Source organism: Cryptotermes secundus, unplaced genomic scaffold (genome assembly GCF_002891405.2).
Source record: "Cryptotermes secundus unplaced genomic scaffold, Csec_1.0 scaffold124, whole genome shotgun sequence".
Lineage (NCBI taxonomy): Eukaryota > Metazoa > Arthropoda > Insecta > Blattodea > Kalotermitidae > Cryptotermes > Cryptotermes secundus.
In genome coordinates, this window is record NW_019735462.1 from 2,306,385 (window position 1) to 2,331,335 (window position 24,951).

The 24,951-nt window shown below is 39.9% G+C and overlaps 1 protein-coding gene across 1 annotated transcript in view; it reads right to left on the minus strand.

Moving 5' to 3' along the window:
• Positions 1 to 4,747: 4,747 nt before the first annotated feature.
• Positions 4,748 to 24,951, minus strand: part of LOC111869290 (prolactin-releasing peptide receptor) — a 186,629-nt gene continuing 166,425 nt past the window's right edge. The window contains exon 2 of the mRNA XM_023860687.2: positions 4,748 to 7,830. The gene's annotated coding sequence lies outside the window, so the exon portion shown is untranslated. The remainder of the gene's footprint in view (positions 7,831 to 24,951) is intronic.

Consider the following 24,951-nt stretch of genomic DNA (forward strand, 5'->3'; position numbering starts at 1 on the left):
AGGTTTTGGTTTTCCCACCAATATCCAATATGCATTCCTCTTCGCCCCATTCGTGCTACATACCCTGTCCATCTCATACTCCTTGACTTGATAATTCTAATTATGCTTGGCGAAGAGTACAAGTTATGTAGTTTTCTCCAACCTCCTGTCACTTCATCTCTCTTCGGTCCAAATATTCTCTTCAACACCCTGTTCTCAAACACTCTCAGTCTATGCTCTTCCCTTAATGTAAGAGACAAGGTTTCACACCCATACAGAACCACAGGAAAAAATACGGTTTTGTATATTCTAATGTTTTTGTTTTTAGACAGCAGACGGGAAGACAAAATGTTATGGACTGAATGATACGGATTACACGATGTTCCATTGTGTTTATGCTTAGGGGTTTATATGAATTGTGCTCTTCATAAAGAATTTGTGTTCCTTGTGTTCATACCAAATTATTTTTCAACTGAATTCATGCCAAGGGATTTTCGTTCACTGTCTTCATGCTCTTCAGTGCGTTCATGCAAAAAGATTTATATTAATTATATTGTTGCCAAACAATCCGATTTTTTGTGTTCATGTCATACAATCCTGTGTTAATTGTGTTATTGCACAATGGTTTAATTTCATTGTATTCAAGTCAAAGAATGTTACTTTCATATCAAAATATTTGTGCTAGTCTTGTTGCCAAAACTAGGACACGTAACAACAAATGCAGACCAGCGTGTCCATCCGCCTCTTACTACAAACCCCAGGTACTTTTAATAGCTCAGAAGATCCTTGTTCAGTCTCTTCAGAATAATGTAGCAAGCTTATCCTTCACCAATTAGTTCTAGCTTTGTAACCATCATTCAATTTATTTATGCTCCTGTACAAGCCACTGATGTTCTTGTTCTTACTGTTTCTTTTTCGTGCTCGTTAATTTTATCTTTCAGTCATTCCGTCTTGTTCCTGAAATGCCTACCAGCTCCACATCTCACATTCTTATTATTATAAACACAAATATATCGTATATTTATATTTTATTTTAAATGTTTTGTCCATATCTTGTATTATTTCAGATAAAACAAAGAATATATTGGAGAAAACTACATAATAAGGATCTTCATAACTTCAACTCTTCGCAAAGTATAATTAGAATGATTAGGTCGAGGATGAGATGGACAGGGCATGTAGTACGAATGGCGCTGCAGATGAATGTATGTGGGATATTGGTGGGAAAATCAGGAGGAAAAAGAAAACTACGAAGACTTAGACGTAGGTGAGTTGGTAATATTAAAATGGATCTTAGAGAGATAGGGTGTGGTGGCATGGACTGGATTGATCTGGATTAGAACAGGGACCAGTGGAGATCTCTTGTGAACACGGTAATGAACCTTCGGGTTACATCATATTCTGTGAATTTTGAATCCTTGTTACGTATTTGCGTTTTAACAGTCCCTTTAATTGTCTGTTGAAGCAGTCTCGATTAAAGCATCAGACAACATTTTTACTGAAGCTCTGATCAATGACAAAAATTAGTTCATATTTTAAAAATTACACGCTTAGATTCGAAAGGGTTCTGACGATAGGGTAAAACACAGAATTACTGCGTTCTAGGGCTCTTCCGATCGTCAGACATGCTAGAAAATTGAAAACACGTCGTTTCGCAAACTGGTTCTGTTTCCGTCCTCAGGTAAGAGGAGAAGACAGCTACTCAGTTGGGCCCCTTAGAAAGAGCTAATCTCAATCACTGGAAGACCCCTTTCAGATTTACACAGTTATTTAATCACCTGAGTCCGGGCTAATTCGACGCGAGATAAGAAGAATATATGCAACAAAACTTGTGATAGAGCACACCCAAGCGCTGATAGAAAAGGTGGTAGAAATTATGTGCTACAAACCTAACCAACAAAGTCAAGTGTATCAGCACGAATGCAAAGAAATGGGGAAAGGCACACTTCCTACTCTGCTTTGTCGTCGTACCTTGCGTATTAATTCTTATTTATGAAAATATTACTCCGCTTCATCGCCTGTTCTCTCTGCAGTTATTCCCCTGTAAGCCTGCCTTTCTTTCCCGTACAACTTCTTTTTCATAACATCCTAAGACTTTATTTAATATAGTCCTCAAGAATCGGTTTAAGTATCTAATCCCAGGAAGATCGTCGAATAATTATTTCGGAAGAAAAGAAAAACCTCAATTTCCTCGTCATGTCAAATCTCATAACAACAGTTCTCTTTGTTTCTGTAGAACAGCTGCTGTTTATATAGACAGACAGACTTCATTCCATTGAAGCTGCTTTACAGATGCGGGAGTTTTAATTTGAAAGACCGTGGAGAATGTTTGAGGTAGAGATTATGAATCCTGGGTTTATCTTTGGGATAAATAGGTACATTATTGCATTTTATGAACAGCAGTAGCTTGCCTATCTGTCTAATAACCATACTTACGTTTTTAATACTCTTTACCTAGTAGTCTGAAGGCATGGGACTCACTCATCGCTGTTCGTATGGAGAAATGAGAAATGCGTGATTAATTTTCTTTTGTCAGAAATCCTGAAGTCAAATGGTAGACCTAGATGTAGACTGTAAAAATAATATTATGTTAGAGCAACAGGGCGTGAATTTTTTAATTGGAATTAGCTGGCTTAAGGGGAGGTTGTAATTCCAGCTTTCTCACTTTCGATTTTACCAAATTTATATTCGTATTTTTGGCCGATCGTAAGGTGTACAACTTTGGCTTTTGGCCCATGTATAATTGAGCTCCCTCTACATCTGCTGCTATTTAAATAACTTACCTTTAATTTATTTAAAATATTACCCTAGCAAATACTTTCCGCGCAGTCTAAGGCATGAACTGTCTTCTATCGCTCAAAAGCTGGGACCGTGGTTCCGAATCGTACTTAAGGCATGGATGTCTGCGTGCGTTTATTCTGTGTTTGTGTTATACTGTGTGTAGCTTGAGGCCTTACAACGGGCTGATCCCCCATCTAAGGAGTCATACTGAGTGTGTAAAAAAATTACGAAACTGAAGGAAAGGTCAGGGCCCGACAAAGTGCTGTAGAACCATTTATGAATGAATGAACGATCAGATGCTTAGAACCCTCGTCTATATATGTGACAAGTTTCGTAACTGTCTTGTCTTGTGGTTGCCTAGGAAACCGCATCTCAAATTAATGAACATGGCCAAGATATGGCTTATAACCTTGACTTAGGATGGGGTGCAACACCGGTGACGAATCTCCGATTCATAAAAAGGAGAATTCGTTTCACATCTCATTAATTATCAAATTATCAAAGATGTTTGTTACCATGGGGTTGCTTAGTCAAGTGAAAATTGCGCTATCACGCTTGTTGGCGTGGCGTGGATAGGGGTGGCTTCAACAGGAGGAATTTTTTAAGAATATGAATATTTGTAGGATTCCATTAATATTTTATGCTTCTGGAGAGAAATTGAGGGAAGAATCTTTATTAATGAAATATTTTGAACAGAAAGTAAATATGGGTTTTTTGTTTGAGGAAATATTTTAATGGCAATGCTAAGGACATTTTCTTTATTTTATATCATCATCATATAGAGTCCATACAAGATATAAGTAACATAAAATTTCATAATCAACAGTTAACTAACACAACATTGTTACAAATATAAGCAAGAATTTCGCAGTGAGTCCATTGCTATCCTAAATACATTATGTACGGTTACGTATATTTTAAGGTATTCAATTCATGAACGTCTTAAGACTGAAAATAGACGAGCAGTATCCACTCATTCAAGTCCCATGCTCAAATTTACTTCCACAAACATTAGAATCTATATTAGGACACTTCAGGAAATTAAATTTGAACATTTTATGCCTCGGATTGGGTTCGATAATCGTCGATTAAGGCGTAAGTAGCCTCGAAGATTTCAGTTGTATTTGAGGATTTCACAGCTGTGTCTATGCAGACCGATGTCTTCCGCGATATAAATCCTTACATTCCGAAGCAAGGATTTGGTACTTATTTCATGTTACTTCCTTTCCCTTGGACCCTGAAGATGGAAGTAATACGTGTATGCTCCTCCTATACGTCGGTTGACTTTTACCGGACTAAGCCGTGTCGAATCCCAGAGGACAGAATTCTGCGTGAATTAAATGCCTTTGTAAAATATCGTACAAACAAATTGAGGCGTTAAGCTGCATCTGACATACAGAATTAATATACATACGTAAAATGGTAAACATAAATTATATGTATAATATACATACAGTTTTTGAAGATACTGTCTTTACCTGAAGGCTATATCGTTGGAATTTACGAGCCGTATCCACAAAATAAGTTCTGTTTGCAAATATTGCCGCTGTAGCGCTGCGATCACTATGATGTGCATGCTTGCACAGTTTGTTGGTCCTTTCGGAAAGCAAGTACGCGATTTGCTGACAATCGAACCGCGTTTACGTGTCGTCCTTGTGTTTACAATATTCAAGAAAATCTAGAAGCCCGCAGCATGTGAAATGCGGTCTGTAATCCTTAATACGTAACTTGCAGCCTTAGTTTCTCTTCGAGTATTTATTTGCTAGAATTTGCTCAGAAATAAAACAGAGAGGAAAATATTAACATACTAAATACAGTTAAACGATATTTGAATATCTTATCCGAACAGCCTCCCCCGACAAAAATTTAATTCTCTACCACTTGTAAAATAAAATAAATTATATCAAATATAATCAAACAATAAACAAATCTGTAAAAAATATAAATGCGCATAATAAGCATTATATATAAATGTAAATGTTGAAAATTTGTTAATATGATTTAGAAGTAAATGTATATTTATTATTTTATTTTGGTTCTCAGTGTATTGAAAGTATTTTTGGATAAGTTTTATTACAAAAAACTTACCACTTAACCGGGGATAGCAATGGAGTCGCCTTAAAATTTACAATTCTGATCTTTTTTAGAATATTCTTTCGGGATATTCTATATGGAAGGAATCTTCACTGTTTTAAAGATATATTATGTACATTTGTTACTGTAAAATCGTATCCGTGATATTCTTTCTCCAGAGATATACATAAACATTGTCACGTGATACCCATATGACTACACCTAGCGCGGGAGAAGCTTGCAACCTGAGGACATCTAGGATTGAAGTATTATGTAATATTCCAAAAACATAGACTGCATGGGGTGTCTACTATACCCAGCCTCTGTTATAACCCTGGTTACTACGGTGGAACCCATTCACAATGGTCCACAGCCCCGGTCATTAATATACCTTATTACCATCTGCCATTGATCGGCGTAATACATTTGCAATATTGCAGGCTATCGAGTTTAAAATAAATTGCTAATTTACATAGGATAAAATACTTTAAATACAGCTCTAAATTATGTTCTCTTCGCAAATACCAGTTTTCAAATTCCTTGTCTATTCAATGCGGAACAAAAGAAGGTTAAACGGCACATAAAGTCGTATCTTAAGCCATGTCAGTTTACAGGTCATTGTTTTTAGTAATCATGGCTTAAAGGGGCTCAGGTTATGCTTTATATGTTGTTATTTTAGTCCTTTTGCTCCGCTTGAAAAAAGGGTAAGTGGTCAGTAATGAGAGAAAGATGATAATGTGAAATTAATACAGATGAACATAAGCGCTTAGCATATAATATTAATAAAGCTCTTTGGATGACTCATAACACATTACATAATATATACATTTTTCGTACTTCAGCACTGAGTCTGAAATTTACTCTTCCTTGGGGGGAAGAGAATTCAGACTTCCCTAACTGTACATAATACTGTGCTTTAAGCCGAACTCTCACCAATCACGAACAGATCATGGCTACGTGATTAAACTGAGACGTACTCTGAGTACTCCAGATTCGTGTCCCTTTCGAAATCGATACGATTTCGTACAAATGTGAGAGTTCAGAATAGGAACCTCAACAATACACGCTCACACTCACTCTTGGCGTGTAAAATACTTCCGACAGTTTGTTCTTAACAACACTTCTTAGAAAATATATTCTTATTTTATTAATACTATTATATTATTTTGTTAATTCAGTATTATTTTCAGATTTCAACAAAAAAAATTAGAAATAAATTGCAATCTCTTTTCTTTCGAACTTTCAGATCTCGAGCTCTTCAGTTAGTGGAGCAGATAGTGAGCGCTTATAGGATGAAGGACAGACTCTGAAGGTGCCTCCTGCTTTTCATTTAGATTCTGGGAAAAGTAGCGAGTAAGTTCCAACGAGTCGTCGGATTGGTAAGTTGCGAGATCAGCAATGTATTGTTAAGAAGCATTGACGGAATTTAGTTGCCATAATTTTGCCAAAAATGGAAAGAAAAACTTACACCATCTACACTTTCTCCTGAGAAATTAAGAAAAAAAATTTAGAACTGTTGACGGACTTTAATGATCAAAAATTTACCAGAATGGAAAATAAAACTTGCACCGTCTCTAATTTAGACTTATTTGTTACTTTACTTTTTCCTAAGGTATTTAAAGAAAATATGTTTCTCTGGTTCAGATTTTTTATTATAACTTATAAATTAAGTTAACTAAATCCTAATGCATATTGTCAGCTTATAAGGTCAGCACTTGGTAGGACAAATTTCGTTTTACTAAGAGAGCCACACACACAAAGACATCAAGTAATGAGAGATGGAACTCCACATGACATCTCTTGTTCGTAGCTTGGAAATTGTGACAGCCAAAGAAAAGAAGAATACAAACGCTAATCCTGGTTTCTTCATAAGTGTAGATACTTTAATTTTTCTCCAGAACTTCCATCCTACAAATTCTATATATTTACAATTTACAGTTTACAGTATAATTAATTGTAATGTGTGAATGTATTTAAATTGTCTATTCTGATTAGTATCCGTTAAAATGGAACTTACATGGTGTAAAAAGGGATTTTAAATGTTCAGTTTTCCTTTCCATTTGTTATTACTTTAAGTAATAATGGATCCAAAGAAACAATTTGTTAGGTTAGACAACAACCTTATGTTACTTCCTTCTATTTCCTTGTCATTCTTCTCTGTCAAAAATATAAACCTATACAGAATTAAAATGTTCCGGTGAACGGGAACTTCTAACAGAATTCAAGAGTTAGTAAACTTATTTCTCACAGAAGTTTAACAATCGAAATTTATATATTAAGCAAGAATTCAAAATGTAGGTCATAGAACAATACAAATTATTCAATATAGTAGGCCTATATTCGATTGAACTGATTAATTGATGCAGGTACTCCTAAACAAAAAGTCCACTACTTTTCTCTACGGTACTGAGTTCTCATGACAGAGAACTATTCCCTATTCACGTTTGAATCGCAGGTTTCAAATATATTTTTATAGGATTCAGTGAAAGTCATAAGATTTTCAGTCACATAAACTTTCCTTAAAATACTCTGTTACGCTGTGTCTAATAAGAAATAAAATCAAAAATCTTAATGTAAGCTTTGATTGGTAATTAATCTTACACGACTTTCGAATACATAGCACATAATTAGTAACATGAATAGACATCATTAATTGAGTTATCGAAATTAAAATGGAAGTTAAACAGTTGGTAACAGGAAAATTAACTAATTGAACTGAATAAATATTATTTATATACAGATAAATATAAATTACAGCTTAAATATTTCATTCCACGTTAGGCCTCTGTAATTTGAGAAAGGGAAGAGATTAATATATAGTATATATATTTCGTACATAAATGCATTTTGTAGTATATATCTGTAGTTCCTTTACTCAGGGATTGATTGAGTCTTACCCACATATCACAAGGGCGAAAAACAAAATGGTTTCTGTGAAACTCGGAGATGATCAGAGAAAGGAATGCGTTGGTTTTCAGATGTCTTCACAGGACCATCCTGAAACAAAGAAATACTATATTCAGTGTCTTGAATGAAGTCATCACACGAGTAGACATTTTTGGCATCAGTTAAGCATATTGGGCATCAATTATTACAAAATAAAAAACAAACTCGGTGGTTTCAGTCCGCAAGTGAATCACACCGACCGAGCTACCGCCGCTTGTCGGCGAAGTTAAGTGCCAACTTTTTGCGGATAGGTGTCGCGTGGTCAGTGCAACGAATCCCCACGGAAGTTAATTTCAGTTTTCTAGATCGGAGCCGCTACTTCCTTGCTCCTCAGTTATCATCACGAGGCTGAGTAGACCCCATTCCACACCCACTACTTCTCCAAAAAAATCTGGAAGCGCCAGGAATCGAACCCGGACCTCTGGATCTTTAGCCAGGAACGCACTTATATTATAAATATCCTTCGGGATTTATATGTCTTTCACGCATACTATATTAAGTCCTCATTGCAAATATTTTCACTTTTATTTCTCCTCTTTACGGCGTCCACACTTAGTTACTTACTCCTAAGGATGAGCCCTTCTTGAGGAGCCGTCAATTGTGCAGCTACTCAAAAACTTTCCAGCATTTTATGGGACCCGAAGGTTCATTACCGTGTTCACAAGAGCCTTCCACTGGTCCCTATCCTGAGCCAGATCAATCAAATCCATACCATCCCATCCTACCTCTCTAAGATCCATTATAATATTGTCCACCCACCTACGCCTTGGTCTTTCCAGTGATCTCCTTCCTTCTGGCTTTCACACCAATATCCTGTATGCATTCCTGATCTCCCCCATTCGAGCTAAAGGCCCTTACGGCGTCCACAACCAAGAGGTAACAATATCAAACTCATGGGCAAGGAATTCTATAAAATAGGAACAAAAAGGCATTGCGAACAGAAGCAAGCCGCAACATAGAACTGTATCATTTGGACAAGTGAACGACGCCCCTAATAGAGGCACAAGAATTATATACAAACATTACTTTGTTGGACATTATTCGTAGTCCTGTTTTTGTCTAAAAACCGTCCTGTTTATTTTTCAAAACACAACGTTTCGGAGACTGGATTCTGTCTCCGTCCTCAGGTAAAACCTACTCTGTTAAGGACAGGGACTAGCTCTATCAACTGGGCCCAACCGAGGCACTGCCGCTTGTCGGCGAAGTTAGTGCCAACTTTGGCCGAGCCCTAGCTCAAGCGGTTAGTCCTGGGCTTCCAACCGCGGCAGCCCGGGTTCGATCCCGGGTCTGGTCAAGTGGGATTTGTGGTGGATAAAGTGGCGCTGGAGCAGGTTTTCTCCGAGTACTTCTGTTTCCCCTGCCAATCTTCATTCCACCAGTTGCTCCTCAATCACCCTCACCTATCATCTGGTGCTGGTACAATAGGCCAGAAGTGGCCGCAGTACAAGGGACTAGCAATAAAAAATAGTGCCAACTTTAGAGGATAGAGGGTGTCGCGTGGTCAGCGCAATGGATCCCCACGGCCGTTAATCTCCGTTTTCTAGACCGGAGTCGCTACTTTTCTATTCAAGTAGCTCCTCAATTATCATCACGATGCTCAGTGGACCCCGTTCCAGAACCACTACTTCCCTGCAAATCTGGTAGAGTGTGGAATCGAACCCGAGAACTCTGGATATGTAGCTAGGTACTCGGACCACTAGACCACAGTGGCAGTCGTTTATATATTCAGTACCTAACAAAATTTCTCCCCTCATGATGGAGGTAGCCAGGTGCTTCCTGCACGATAGTACCGCTCTGGGAGCCTGCAGGGACATTTATCCAAGGGGAATGTAATCTTAATCCTCAGTTCATGATTCTTTCATCTCTCTTGTCTCCAATTATTTTCACGGGCATTTTATTTTCAGATGATTTTAATTTCTCTCACTCTCTCTTTGAGTAAAAGAAAGGGCTGAGAAGACTGGAAAATCTGTATTTCATAATGTAACACACAAAATTACCAACGAAAATCTGTGCACATTAAACTCCAAACACGTGAAGCGTAGCAGCTATGGCCATGCATAATTTAAGGATCAAAGTCCGTGAAGTCAGAGCACTCTCAAGGCAGAAGCCAACACTAAAGAGACAAATTCTAAAATTAGAAAATGTTGTAAAGTCGTTGATAGGACATATTCTGTTGACCTATAGAATTACTGATTGGACAATATTTGTGTTAAATTTTTCTCTTTTATGTCGGAGAGGTAACGTAGTTTGTTGAGGCACTATACTACAAGCCGGAAGGTCGCGGGTTCGTTTCCCTATGTCACTGGATTTTTCAATTGACCTAATTCTTCCAGTCGCACTATGGCCCTCTATCTCTAACAGAAATGAGTATCAGGGACCTTCCTGAGGGTAAAGGGCTGCCGACGAGTAAGGCGACAACTTCACCACCATCTGTGAGCCGGTTGTCTAGCAAATGTGGGAGCCTCGACGTCTCACAGCCCTACAGGTCTCCACGGCTTGTTACAGGGATAGCTTTACATTTACTTTTACCCTCTGTTTGGACAGTACTCTGATCGTGTAGACCCTGTTGAACGGACGTAGCTGCGAAGCTTCGTGTGTTGGGTTTTCTTTTATGTTTTGTCTAATTCCCGCTGAGGACACTCTGAAGCTTTACTTGATAGCAGATCACAGACAGACGGACACACACCATCTCCACATGAAGCGTGGCTTTCTTTCTACTTTTATTTCGTAACCAATGCGTAATAACTGCCCAAAAACTGTTGAAATTTCTTAGTGTTTTAATTTATTTTCAGTTTTGTTTACCGTCCACCATGTAAGGATATCAAGATTTAAAAATTACATTTTTTTTTAATTTGTCAGTGCACTACATGTTTCGGCCATCACCACTCTACTGCCATCGTTGTTTTCGCATCATGTACACGTTGTAGCTCAGGAATTTCCTCATACAATTTATAAAATTCGTATTATTGCTACAGTTTTATTGTTGCATCTTAGAATCCTTTCGCAGTTGGTAAAGAACCGAAAATAATTTATAATACCAACTGCAGCATGATGTTAACATACAGCTTTGTTAGTCTTAGTGTTTCGTCTCTACTTCGTATTCAGAGGATCCTAGTTTCGATTCACGGCACGGGGTTTGGCTTCATCGTGACGGGAATTGTTTATCGTGTTTTTCCTCAGTTCCTCTGAGATAGTTCCTTAACATAGGCTTCAAGTGTTTCCTTTCCAACCTATCATTCACAAACTCTGTTACATTCGACATTACAGGCAGTAGTTCATGCATCGTCGTGAAATCCTCTAGAAATTCAAATGAAAGTAAAAGTAAAGTTAACTCATCGTCCATGCAAGCGTATAGAAGGCGTAGTAGTAAAGCTCCACGGATTGTTCTACGTTGGAGCTCAACAGCGAGCTATACGCTCCGGCAGCTTTATTCCTAAGAAGGAACCTTGGTACTCATTTAATAGGAACATAGTTAGAGTCCAGAACAATAAAGATAAAATTCCAGCCACAAGCGTGAGTCGAACCACATCCTGGAAACATATAGCCAGTCACTAAAAAGGAGTCTAGTTAACATAAATACGGTTGTGTTCTCGCAAGATTGAAATCTGTTCTTTGATGTGTTTGTGCACTCAAGAGCCAAACATTACCTAAGCGAAATTTAAAATAAGTCTATACGAGTAATAATTGTGTCTGTGTTAGGTTAAGCAGTGACGAATCTACGTTGGCTCCCTGCTGGCTGCAGGCGCTTTTACCATAATGCACGCCGTTAAGTATCTTCGCTCCGGGAGACTTTACATCCCCTCCCCCCCCCCACACCAATTCTATATCAAATTACTGCTGTATCATGAAACTGCTTGCCTGTACACCAAGCTCTCTTAATCCTTTATCTCCTTCAACTTCGGTTATTAGTTTGGCGAGGCAAATTTGTTTGAAGTAGAGATGGTAAGAGAAGAAGGCTATCTGGAGAGGCATTTAGCTTCATCAGTTTTTATCCTTAAGGAGAGAACCCTTCGTAGGATACATAAATTCTCCTTACGTCACGGTAAATGAGACTGCACGAATATCAAGCATCAGATAAATCCTAAATATATTTATTCCGTGCTGCAAATTTTGTTACAGAAATATAAATGTTTTCTTGAGAGTGACGGCATACCGGAAGCTGTTTAGGATTCAGTTTCCTTTCTTTAAGCCCCTTAGGCAACATTACAGATTCCATAACTCGTTTTTATGATTCCTAAAAATGGCTTATATGGTCAAAACTGATTCAAAATTCGGAATTTTGAGGTTAGTAAATGTTTCGGTATGGGGACTATATTGTGTCTTCTGAAATGAAATTCATTAATCTCGATAGCTCCTAAGGGCATTTGACGACCTTATAAGTTCATAGTAATAGAATATATCTTCTCTAAGAGTACTAAAATATTTTGTGCAACAAAGTACCTCCCTCCTTTACCCTGTAATCAGAGAAGTACTGGATAAATAATGGATATGACGGTCTGTTACTTTGTCGGGTTTATTGAATAATTCAGGGGGTGCTGAATCAAGAATGTGCAGCAATGATATATTGTATGTATTATGAGAGGAAGTGGGTTTCCCCATGCACTTAGACCAGTTATTGGTCCATTGTGCGTCCCCCTTTTAATTTCTACTGTCGCCATATCCTACCGGTAACGGTGCGTACCATCAGCCCCCGTAGAGCCAACGAGGTCGGCCCTCGGTACCTTGATGCTTCCCCCATCCACCAGAGGCATTGGAGACTAGTTGGGCGGGAAAGGGCCTGTAATTTAGCTCAGAGGTCTCCTAGAGACATGAGGTTCTTTTTTTTTTTTTCCTTGGCACTACAGCCCCAGTGGGCCTAGGCCTACCTCCATGAACTCCGTTCACTTCGGTTTTTCTAGATCTTACACATACGGTAGGACTCTTTGGGCGGGTGATCAGCTCGTCGCAAGGCCTCTACCTGTAGATAAACACAGAAAAACGCACACAAACATCCATGCCCTGAGTGGGATTCGAACCCACGATCCCGGCTTCCGAGCGAGCGAAGACAGTACATGCTTTAGACCGCTCGGCTACCGTGACCGGCTGAGATCCTTTTACGTGCCGCAAATCTACGACACGGGACACACGGCTTGAAGTCCCTCCCGGAGGACTTGTTCCCTGAATTTTTCCGCCCTTAAAAATTCCACGACCTCCGCCGGGTTTGAACCCGCGTACCTTGAGTCATGAGGTGGGAACGTTACCCCTAGACTACGGAGGCCGCTTGTGCAGCAATGATAGAAAGATGATTCGTTTAGTGGGGGGTGGGGTCCAACTGGGTCCACTTGTCCTTTCTAGAAATGAGAGCATTATGAAGAAGTCCATCATTGTGTCCATGTGTCTGATACCCGAAAATACTGATCTGATTTTGATTGAATTCGTATTGAAGATCAGTCTGGCGAATTTATTTTGTGTCCACACACGTTAAATATAACTCCTTTATCAGTTCTCTAAAATCCGTTTCGTCGTGCAGACCACTGGAAAATGATGTAACACACAACGCTTAATGAGATCTGCAAGTTTCATTTCGAACATCTCTAGACATTCTGTGTACTTAAAGAAATACAGTGGAAAAAATTTCTAATAATTCAGTGTGATTTAGGCATATCTGCGTTTTGACGGTGTATTCAGTAACGTGATTAAATTTGCAGTAGTAGATTTTCGTCTACAGTAGATTAATGCTGTAGCTTGTAGACCCGTTGCTAATTAATGGATCTGTAAACAACGGCCGTCGCTAGGCAATGACCATAAACAATAACATGAATGGTGTTTTCTAAGCGGTCAGAGTGATAGTCACGTGATGCAACAATAGAACAACTCTTGGTAGATGAGTTTTCTTTGTGGACCGTGCAGAGACTGTATAACGAGTAGTAGCTGCGATCAGACAACAAGCAGAAGTCATACAAAATCATGATAACGAGAATGTTCGCAACATTGGACAAGGCGAAGCCAGCCACAGGAAGTATAAGAGGCTTAAACTTGGCGGCGGTCAGGCATACGACCGTTCAAGTGACTAGACTGCCGTGGTAGCGAATACTGCTAGAAATAGGGCATAATCTGCTGTACAATGCCTGGGTTGACAGAGGCCTTGTATATATTGTACACAGAAGGTATAAGTGTGGATTTGTAAATTATGTAAATACAGACAGTGCACTTATTAGTACAGACTGACTGACAAATGACAGAACCGACCTCTCGTCAGAGAGGGCGCCCCAAATGGACAGGACAGCAACTTTCACAAAGAAGAAACCATCTGTTCATGAGCCCCAGCTGGGGCTCGACACCAAGTCAGACAGACTGACTGACCGTCAGTTGTAACATGACTTTGACTTTGACTTGACTTACGAGAGATTCTTCAGACGGTAGTTTGAAGAGTAGGAGTTAGTTGCGAGAAAGTCGCCGGCCAGTAAGGATGTGAACATGGAAGCTGAGGAAGCTACTGCGTTGGTAGCCGTTACCAGACGATAACCGGTGGAGATACAGCAGACTGAGAAGACGTTGTGCGTGTTGCAGTGAATTGTAAGATGCTGTCGATTAGCGATAGCGCCATAGTTAATTATAGTTACGATCTGTAAGTGTTCAATAAATCCAATTAACAATCCCAACCCCGTCTATAGTCACTCATACACGTGACAGTATCATGTCCATGTTTTATGAATAATCACAAACAACGAATTCCGAAAATGTTTGTGCTTGTCGAGGTCCAGCTTTATGCTTCCACTTCAGTATGTGAGTGGATGTTGAGGCAAGATGCTGACTGCATAGTCTGGCAGGGGTATTTATCACATGTCTCCCGTTCTATACTATATAACATTTTACGATCCAATTAGAGCAGCAGCCAAGCCACTATTGATTCTTGGTATAACAACTTCATTACTCACCACTGGATCAACGGACGAGCAGGAGAAATATGAGAATTCATAAGTTGATATACTGCAGCAATGTCTGCATGCGAAAAATATATGTTCACACATATTTAATTCCCTAGATTAGTAATTGGAGATTCTGTCACTTAAAATGTTACTTTAATTCTTATAATTCAGAATTTTGTTACAGATATGGATAGTGGTAAATTTTTTTCTTGTGAAATCTAGAAATTTCAGATTAAACAGTAGGCTCAGGGGCAGTTGTCCCTGCACTTAATTGAGCACCATGCCATGAGTACTTATGGGGGAGTAGAGATATTTCTCCACCGTTGTCTTCAACGCTACGTGAAGAGAGTGGTCAGCTTCACGCCTTGGCCGCTTTAACCCGGGCAAAGAGCCCTTGATGCGCATTAAGTAGGAGGTTGGGTGGACCCCAGAGCCGATCAGGACGCTATGGAAAAGATAATTTATTTCCCTTGCCAGGAGTCGAACCCCGGACATACAGCCCGTATCCAGTAGCTATACTGACTAAGCTGTCACTGCTCATTTAGATTTAGAAAATGTAATTGAATTGAATTGTCCTATAATTCTTTTAATCGTAACTAACAAGCAGAAACCCCTGAAAAAACAATATTCCCTTACGTACAGTGTTTCAGTGAATCGTCAGTACAGTTCACTGAAGTAAAATATAATTAACTCTATTGATATTTATTCCTCTTCGAAAGCTAAATAGCCGCTCAGATTGTCTTCATCCCTTAAGGAACCCGAATGTTCATTACCGTGTTCACAAGGGCAGTCACTGGACCATGTCTCGAGCCAACTAACTCAAGACCACACCATCAGTTTATCTTTTTAACCATTTAAAATCCGAATTTATTCTAATGAATAACTGCTGTTTATTGTGGGAACCATAAGAAATACTCAATGCCCTCTGTTGGCAGAATGCAAAGTTATATATATATAAGCTGCCTGGGGCAGATATTGGCTCTGACCACAACTTACTGGTTGCCAAGTTCCGAACCAGGTTGAAGAAAATTATAAGATTTCAAAAGCGCAGACCCAGATGGGATTTTGAGAAGTTATATGCTCAAAGACGAAGCGTGTAGGAGAACCTAGAAGAGAAACTCGGTGCAATTGAAGGTGAAAGCGGAAATGCTGAAGCGCAGTGGAACAATATAAAAGAATGCATGTTAGTATCAGTAATTTGGTTGGTAAAGTTGAGAAGATAGCAAGAAAACCATGGGTTACACAGGAGATGATGAGTAAAATGGAGGAGCGAAGGAAATGGAAGAATGTAAACAATGAAGAAGGCAGGAGAAAATACAGGAGACTGAGGAATGAATTGAAAAGAACCACGGACAGGGCCAAAAAGGAATATCTTCAGAAGATATGTAATGAGATTATAGAATTTCAAAGAACAGGACGTTATGAATTGATGTACATGAAGACAAAAGAACTAGGATGGAAAGAAAATCATGGGATTCAAAATATTGGCACCGAAGACTCCCAGGGGAATAGAATAGTAGATCAGAGGCAAGTGTTAAAATTTGAGAAAATTATATTATAGAACTATATAATCGACCTAATCGGCCAGAAACCTTAGAAGTTGAACCGGAAGAAGAAGTAGATACAGACGAGAAAGGACCATATATTTTACAAAGTGAGGTAGAGAAAGCTATCAAGGAAATGAGGAAGGGAAAGGCTACAGGAGATGATGATGTACCTGGAGATGTGCTTAAGTTACTGGGAGAAGGTGGGTTGAAAACACTGACAAAACTAATGAACACCATATATGAAAGTGGGGAGTGGCCCAAGAACTTTACAGAAGTTACAANCTGGACAGAGGGGAGACAGGAAGTGTGCAGATTGGAAGAGGAGTTCGACAAGGATGCTGTTTATCACCAATTCTGTTCAACTTGTACAGCGAATGCCTTACCAAGGAAGCTCTGGATGGGCTCGGAGGCTTCAAATTAGGAGAGCAATTATTCGAACTGTGAAATATGCAGATGACCTTGTGTTAATGGCTAAGGAAGAAACTGTGCTACAGGGCATGATTGATAGACTAATTGAAATTAGAAGGTGCTATGGCATGGAAATGAATGTGGAAAAAACAAAAGTAATGAAATTTCGAGACAACCAACCCCAATCACAATAAAGATAGACCAAAAACAACTGGAGAATGTGAAATGTTTTAAATATTTGGGTAGCTTCTTAACAGATGATGGAAGGTGCACTAGTGAAATTAAATCCAGGATTGCCATGGCAAAAGCTGCATTTATCAAGAAGAAGAATCTTTTTACCAGCAATTTGGACTTAAATTTGAGAAAGAAACTAGTGAAATGCTACATTTGGAGCATGGCTTTTTTATGGGGCTGAAACTTGGACATTTAGGGCAGTAGATCAGAAACACCTGAAAAGCTTCGAAATGTGGTGTTGCGGAAGAATGGATAAGATCAGTTGGACCGATTATTTGAGAAATGAAGAAGTGTTAATTAGAGTCAGTGAGCAGAGGAATATCCTACATGAAATAAGAAAATGGAAGGCTAATTGGATTGGTCATGTTTTACGCAGAAACTGCCTTCCAAAAGAAGCTATTGAAGGAAAGATATAGGGGCGGATAGAAGTGACAAGAAGACGAGGAAGAAGACGTAAGAAGATGCTGGATGACCTTGGGGACAGAAGAGGATACTGTAATTTGAAGGAGAAAGCTCTAGATCGCATTAAATGGAGGAATTTATTTTGGAAGAGACTGTGGACCTGTCGTCTGACAGATTACTGATGATGATGATGATGATGATATATATATATAAAGAAACGCTTTAATATTATCCTCCTCACTATAGCACAGAGTAGGCTCTCCCTTTCGTTTTTTTCCAACTAAAACTATATGCATTTTTCTTCAAAAACAAGATATAAATGCAATGATTAATAAAATTGCAATATTTGATGCAGGGATAAGCAATGGTTTGAGTCTTGGTTACACATTTTCGTACGAACTCCTTCAATATAGCAAGGCTTTGACCTTTCTGGGAATATGTTTATACTCGTATATTCCACACTACCCAGAATATCTCCCACAGCGCCTCTAGTCTTATGCTTATGAATTCATGAAATTGCCAGTCCTGTTGGCGCCACCTTCTTTGAATGACGCACGATCACATATTTCCATGTCCATTAAAGCAAAATTCGCTCAGCATTCAAAGGAATCTGCCATCTTGTGTTACGCGTTGCTTCGTGATAACAGCGGCTCAGCGAGGCACAGAGTAGCGCCGTCTGAAAAGCAGACGCTACGCTAAATACCTTCCTCCTCTGATATATTCAGATGGGTGGATGTACCAGATCTATTTCTGGGCAACGGTTCTGTAAACATGTTCTCGTTGCTAGGCAGCAGATTCTTAATAATGCAATAGTTGGACTATACAACAATGGAAAAGTCTGTTTTTTATATTGTCCGTGCCGAAATGTCACAAGAAAAGGACAAGTCAGTTGATAATCATTCTGTACGGGAGTCTGTAAAAAAAAAAGACTTGAGCTGGAGGTAGAGGAATAACAATTGTTGGAGCCGTTACCAGGAAACGTCTAGTAAGAGGCTGAGAACACTAGACTGTGTGCTCTAGTGAACTGTCTAGTGAACTGTAAAGTGTGGATATAATGAGAGTGTTACAGTTATTTGTACTTACGACATGTAAGTGGTCAGCAAATCTATTCACCAATTCAAACCCCGTCTATAGTCACACATATTAGGTGACAATATATTCTGAAAGACTGGTCAGTATTGTACTGAATCCTTCCTCTAGGCTCACACTTTATAAGGGTATTGACTTATATAGGATTTTGATTATTTTAAATGTCAACTGTTATATATTTAGTGCTTTTGAGAAGATTAATATCCATTTCCTTTTACACCGTAACCTGAGGCAGTGTAATCAGTTTTGAAACCTGACAGTCTATTATAATTAAATGTATTTCAGGGTTTTAAGTATCCAGTAAATCCAATTACCAATCCAAACCCCGTGTGTAGTTCGTAACAAGTGACATTATATCCAGTATCTAGTATATGCAAATTAAAACTATTGAAAAGGAAATTTCTATTACGGTCTTCTGGGATGTGACGCAATGAATTCTTACAGATAGGCGCCAAAATTTCGCAATAACCCGAAGCCTCTATGTTCAAGGCAGAGTTGCATGGATCACATCTCAGAAATTTGCCGCGTTATGAACATCAAACCTCACATAAGCAAGATGTTAACAAACTCTCGGTTTAGATAATAACCATAAGCCGCCAAATAAAGTCGTATAGTTAGTTAATATAAAGCGGCCTCCGTAGTCTAGGGGTAACGTTCCAACCTCATGACTCAAGGTACGCGGGTTCAAACCCGGCGGAGGTCTTGGAAATTTTAAGGGCGGAAAAATTCAGGCAACAAGTCCTCCGGGAGGGACTTTAAGCCGTGTGTCCCGTGTCGTAGATTTACGGCACGTAAAAGAACCTCATGTCTTTAGGAGACCTCTGAGCTAAATTACAGGCCCTTTCCCGCCCAAGTAGTCTCCAGTGCCTGTGGTGGATGGGGGAAACATCAAGGTACCGGAGGCCGACCTCGTTGGCTCTACGGGGGCTGATAGCACGCACCGTTACCGGTAGGGTATGGCGACAGTAGAAATTAAAAGGGGGATGCACAATGGACCAATAACTGGTCTAAGTGCATGGGGAAACCCACCCCTTCCCATAGTACATACATACAATAATTAATATACTGAATAGTGTCAAGATCCTTCGTTAAATTAATATCTGAGAACGGCCTCTAGGGTAAGGAAAAACAAAATGGTCCTCCATGATTTATTAAGCGCCATGTTATAGAGACGGAATGTGGAGTGGAGGTATAGCTTCATACATTCTGAAACTTCGCACCAGACTGAGATAAGTTGCCAGCTTCACGTCCCGGTAGATTTATCCCTGATGAAAGAGCCAATGATGCTGATTGAATAGGAGAGTAGGTGGATCCAAGATTGCCTATGGACAGAGTCGTAAAGAAGAAAGTCTTTGTCTCGATGGGTAATCGAACCCAGATTCATGGGTCGTATAGCCCATACCCTAGACTGTCCCGTTGTAGAGAGGTTCTGGCTGAAGGTTCGATCTTACTTGATTCTGTAAGCCTGTGAAACAGTTAATTCTTCATACAAATTGATTACATTTCGTTGCACTTAATGTTGTAGCATCTAAGTTCAAAACAAACACAAGCACGGATTCACAACCAACGTCAAGGAACTGAGTTTATTTATACTGCACAATACAAGCACTCGGTTCTTTGGGAAGATCTGCACAGGCTGTACACACACACGCCACACCTTCCTTCATTGCACGGAAAGCATAAATATTCACCGAATTGCCATAGCATTGTGTTTCTGTTTTAACGCATCCAACACCGGTAATGGGAAATTATGCATTTATCAGTTTTAATCTGTAAAACGTGGCTAACACTCATGTTTAGGGGTAGAAGAATACGGTATAAGAAATCCGCCGTTGGTTCCTCGCTCGCGGATTTCTTATACCCTGTAGATGGAGGCGACACGTTCCTCCGAAACGTCTGTTAATACAATATCTGCACGGCGCCACATCCAAGAGGACAGCATTCTTCAATATAAAAGGAAACTTCTGAAGGAATAATGCAGACCTGAAGAAGGAATATGATTATGTAGGCGATAATTTTCTGGCTCTATTAAATTTTCGTGGGATTCAAATCCAGTTCTTTGAATTACAGTCACGTCACGGATAATATATATATATATATATATATATATATATATATACATCAATCTTCCACAGAAGCGCACTTAATCCTCGAAATAATATGAAGAAACTTCGAGTGGGTCAGAACCGCACAATTCCTCGGTTCAGCTACAAGATAAAGGAAACGTCTTCCAACCACAAACAAGAAACGTGAAGTGTTTATTGAAGACTAACCTGTTCAGATCGATACACGTGAAGACAAAGGATACTCAGATTTCTGGTTGACTTAAGCATCTACACCAAGAAATAATAGTGACATACGTTTGGAACTGTAATTGTTAGTCAGATCCAATTATAAGATATATTTTTTATTGCTAGTGGGGTGGGACTAAGTCCCTTGTACTGCGGCCACTTCTGGGCTAATGTACCAGCCCCAGATGATAGGTGAGGGTGATTGTGGAGCAATTGGTGGAATGAAGATTGGCAAGGGAAACCGAAGTACTCGGAGAAAACCTGCCCCAGCGCCACTTTTTCCACCACAAATCCCACTTGACCAGACCCGGGATCTAACCCGGGCCGCCGCAGTGGAAAGCCGGCGACTAACCGCTTGAGCTATGGCGCGGCCAATTATAAGATAAATCTGTACGCTTATCGTTGTCATTAAACTGACATATACATTAAACATTTTTCCGTTTTCTCATTTTGGTCAAAGGCATTCAATGTTTTTAAGGCTGACTCTACATTGATAGTGAAGCAAATGTATGAAATATAAAGTATAAAAAGGTAAAGTTGTTCCTGTGCTTAACTAATTAAGCACTACGCTGTGAAGGCGTATGGGGGAGTGGATGTATAGATCTACATTTTCTTGACCTCGGCATTATTTGGACGTGAGTGGTCAGCTTCACCTCCCGGGGAAAGAGCTCCCGGTACCCATTCGATATGAGGTTGTGTGAGCCCCAGAGTCGGTCTGGACGACTTGGAGAAGAGAAAATTCTTGACCCTACCGGGTCTCCAACTCCGACCCCTTGGTCGTTCAGCCCATAGCCAGTCGCTATTCAGACTGCTGTATCTCGGCTCCTTCAATGTTCTAAAATTTTGTTAAAAATAGTTCCAATTATTGCTGAAAACTGTTCAGATTATTTGTAAAAATCCCTTTTTTTCAATTGATACTCATTGTTTTCGGTAATTACGTGAAAGTGTCTGCCTTATGCTCTCGAGATATGTAGAAGTAGCAGTTACAAAAACGAAGTGACAACAATGTACGCCAACAGTTTATGTTCACGTCACGAAATTGCACCGTCAATACTTTTACCAGTGCAACACAATACTGAAATATAAAATTGTGTCTATTTAAACTCTGAACGTCCACATGTCTGGCTACAAAAGTCGGGTGCGGTCCTATCAGTCTATCCACAGAAACGGCATGATTCGGAAACACCGTCCTCATGCTATTTCCTTTTTAAGCCTCACGAACATGTCCTGTAACCTCGTTACGTTTCGTCAGTGATTGGTTCTGTGGCACACGCTGGAAATGTTGTTTACTTGGGTACAGAACTCTTTCAATACATTTCAACATAGTTCCATATACAGGACTGCCGACTTTAATTTTATTCAAACCCTCCTTTATTAAAATTTGTTTTTCATTCCTAAAACCACATACAAAAAGAATATTCACAGAGTTCATAACAGTTTCCCTATAATATGTTTGTATTCAGTGTACAGTTCATGGAAAAGTGAGTTTCGGAAATTTCTTATTCTTATTTCCAGTGTTCCGCTCTTTGTTTAACAATGGAGTAAACGAAACCGAAATTCACGACACAATGTCGCCTTCCTTTATGTAAAACTGAACATAACGATATAAATAGTCTATATCTTACTTCAAAGATTTATTACAAAAAATTTTAAGACTAAATATTACCTTCTCAGAAGTTCGCACAGTCATCGTTTTGGTAATAAGCATGGAAGGAAATGAAAACGTGCACTAAGCGGGCTGGTTCATACACTTCTATATCGCTGTGATGTTTACCTCTTACTAGGATCTGTGGCTCTCACATCAGCGGTTATCTTCTGGAATACGACGCGGCGTGTGTGTTGAAAAGTCGATGGAAGTTTCAGAGGAACGCATCGCCTCCATCTTGAGATCTCTGCTTGCTACCTGCTTCACTCTAGTTTCTTGCTTGACTTATTCTTCCACCCTGAAGATAGAGGGAACATGTTCTTCCGAAACTTCGGTTGATTTTCAACGGAGTACACGCCTTTATATTCCGGAAAGCAGTGTGACGTCGGCTCCTGTCCGTGGTCTGTGTGCGCACTTCTCCCCTCTACTTTCTCTACTGTCCCCTTCTCTCCTTCCCCTTCCGAGCCGACTTAGCGGCCTAACGTCTGGAGCTCTAGGCTCTTGGTTTTCCAACCGTCGATGGGGTAGGTTGTTCTCGTTTCGGACCACCGGTCGAGGTCATCCTCGACCGTCTAAATTAATTTCTCTACATAGTATTCTATCTTAGAAGAGCGAACTCTGCAATCATTCTCATACAGGTATTTACATTATGTTTGTATTCTTTCTTTATTAATATATTATATTTATTCTTTGTTAATATTTGATTTGGTTATTTCTGTTTGGGTATTTCCGCCTTGCTGATTTCTTTGTCCTCCCCTGCTCGCCCTGTCCTGTGATCACGAGAACCTATACGCAACCTGAAGGACCCTCTGTAGGGTACTTACGCTTCAGCAGGAATAGTCTTTACCTATCACGTTTACATTATGTCTGCTAACACTAAGGAAGAACATGGGTTATAGTTATGTACAGGTCACAAAATATATTACGAGGTGATCAGCTATCCCTGTAACACACCGTGGAGGCCCATAAGCTTGTGAGACGTCGAGGCTCCCACATTTTCTAGACAGTCGGCTTACAGATGGCGGTCAGTTTGTCAGCCTTATGCTCCGGCCGCCGCTTACACCCCCAGTGAGATTCATGGTACTCATTTCTGTTAGAGGGTGCACGAGGTCTTGAGGTACTATGCTACAAGCCGGAAGGACGCGGTTTCGATTCTCGATGAGGTCATTGGGTTTTTCAATTGACCTAACCCTTCCAGCCGCACTATGGCCCTGGGGTCGACTCAATCTCTAGCAGAAATGAGTATCAGGAATCTTCCTGGGGCGTAAAGGGCGGCCGGCGCATAAGGCTGACAAACTCACCGCCATCTGTGAGCCGATTGTCTAGAGAAAATGTGGGAACCTCGACGTCTCACAAAACTATGGGCCTCCACAGCCTGTTACAGGGATAATAGGAGGTTCTATAATTTATTTAAATTATCTGGTACTCTAAGGTAATTAAATAAAATGGTGGGAAATATAAGGGTGACGTGACATGCATGGAGGTACAGACATTCTACCTGGAAAAGCGCAGAACAGGAGGAACGCTGCCGATCTAAACAAAGACGCGAATGCAGCGTTTAAACAAGATGTAGAAACAAATTATTAAGATGTGAAACGCCTGTGACTTCTATTAAGGAGGAGCTCGTTTCGACTTTCGGCTTGGGTGCCGTCTGCCCTCATTTTCCTTAGCTCCTCAAATAACTGGCCGGATAATAAATTAAGTCATGATCGCTTCCTTCCACATTCCTTCCAATTCATTAGTAATCATCAAATAATTCGAGGTTATGTAGCCTGAGTTATTGAGGGCATCGTTAAAGGTAAACATAGGACAAACAAATAAACAAATAATATACGAATAAAATTCAACTCATCCAAGAAATAGTCCAAAGTCAACCTTATTTCAAGAGACATTGCTTCTCTTTTTATTAAACCACGCTGTCAGTATGGAGACTATACACCGTCGATGCTGGGATCATAATGAATATGGAGCGGTTGGTGGAATGAGAATTGGCAAGGGATGCCGAAATACTCGGAGAAAACTTGCCCCAGTGCCATTCTGCCTACCGCAAATCCCACATGCCCTGGCATGGGATCGAACCGAGGCCACAGCGGTGGGAAGCATTGATGACATGTCAGATTCACTACAGCAGAAATCTATCGGCAGGCTGAACAAGTATCATCCTTCATAAGCTGCTTACTCACATACTGAACTGCCTTTATGGTCCCTTCTTCCTCCGTATTTCATGAATTAGGAAGCTTTTACTGTTATTTCATAGATCGGGACAAGCGTTAGCGTAGTTGGTTGAGGCACTATGCTACAAGCGGGAAGGTCGCCGGTTCGATTCCCGACAAGGTCATTGAATTTTTCAGCTACACTGTGACCCTGGGGTCGACTCAACCTCTAAGAGAAATGAGTACCGGGATTATTCATGTGGGGTAAAGAGCGACCGACACGTAATGCTGACAGTCTCACCGCCATCTGTGAGAAAATTGTCTAGAGAAAATGTGGAGCCTCGACATCTCACAACCATATGTGCCTCCTGTTACAGGGATATATCACAGATAATTGCATACTTCCGTTTTACTTAAATACCTTTTTGACAACTCCGGCATGTTTTAATGAATATTAGACTCTGTGTTGTTGCCGTTCATTGACTGAAATGTTTC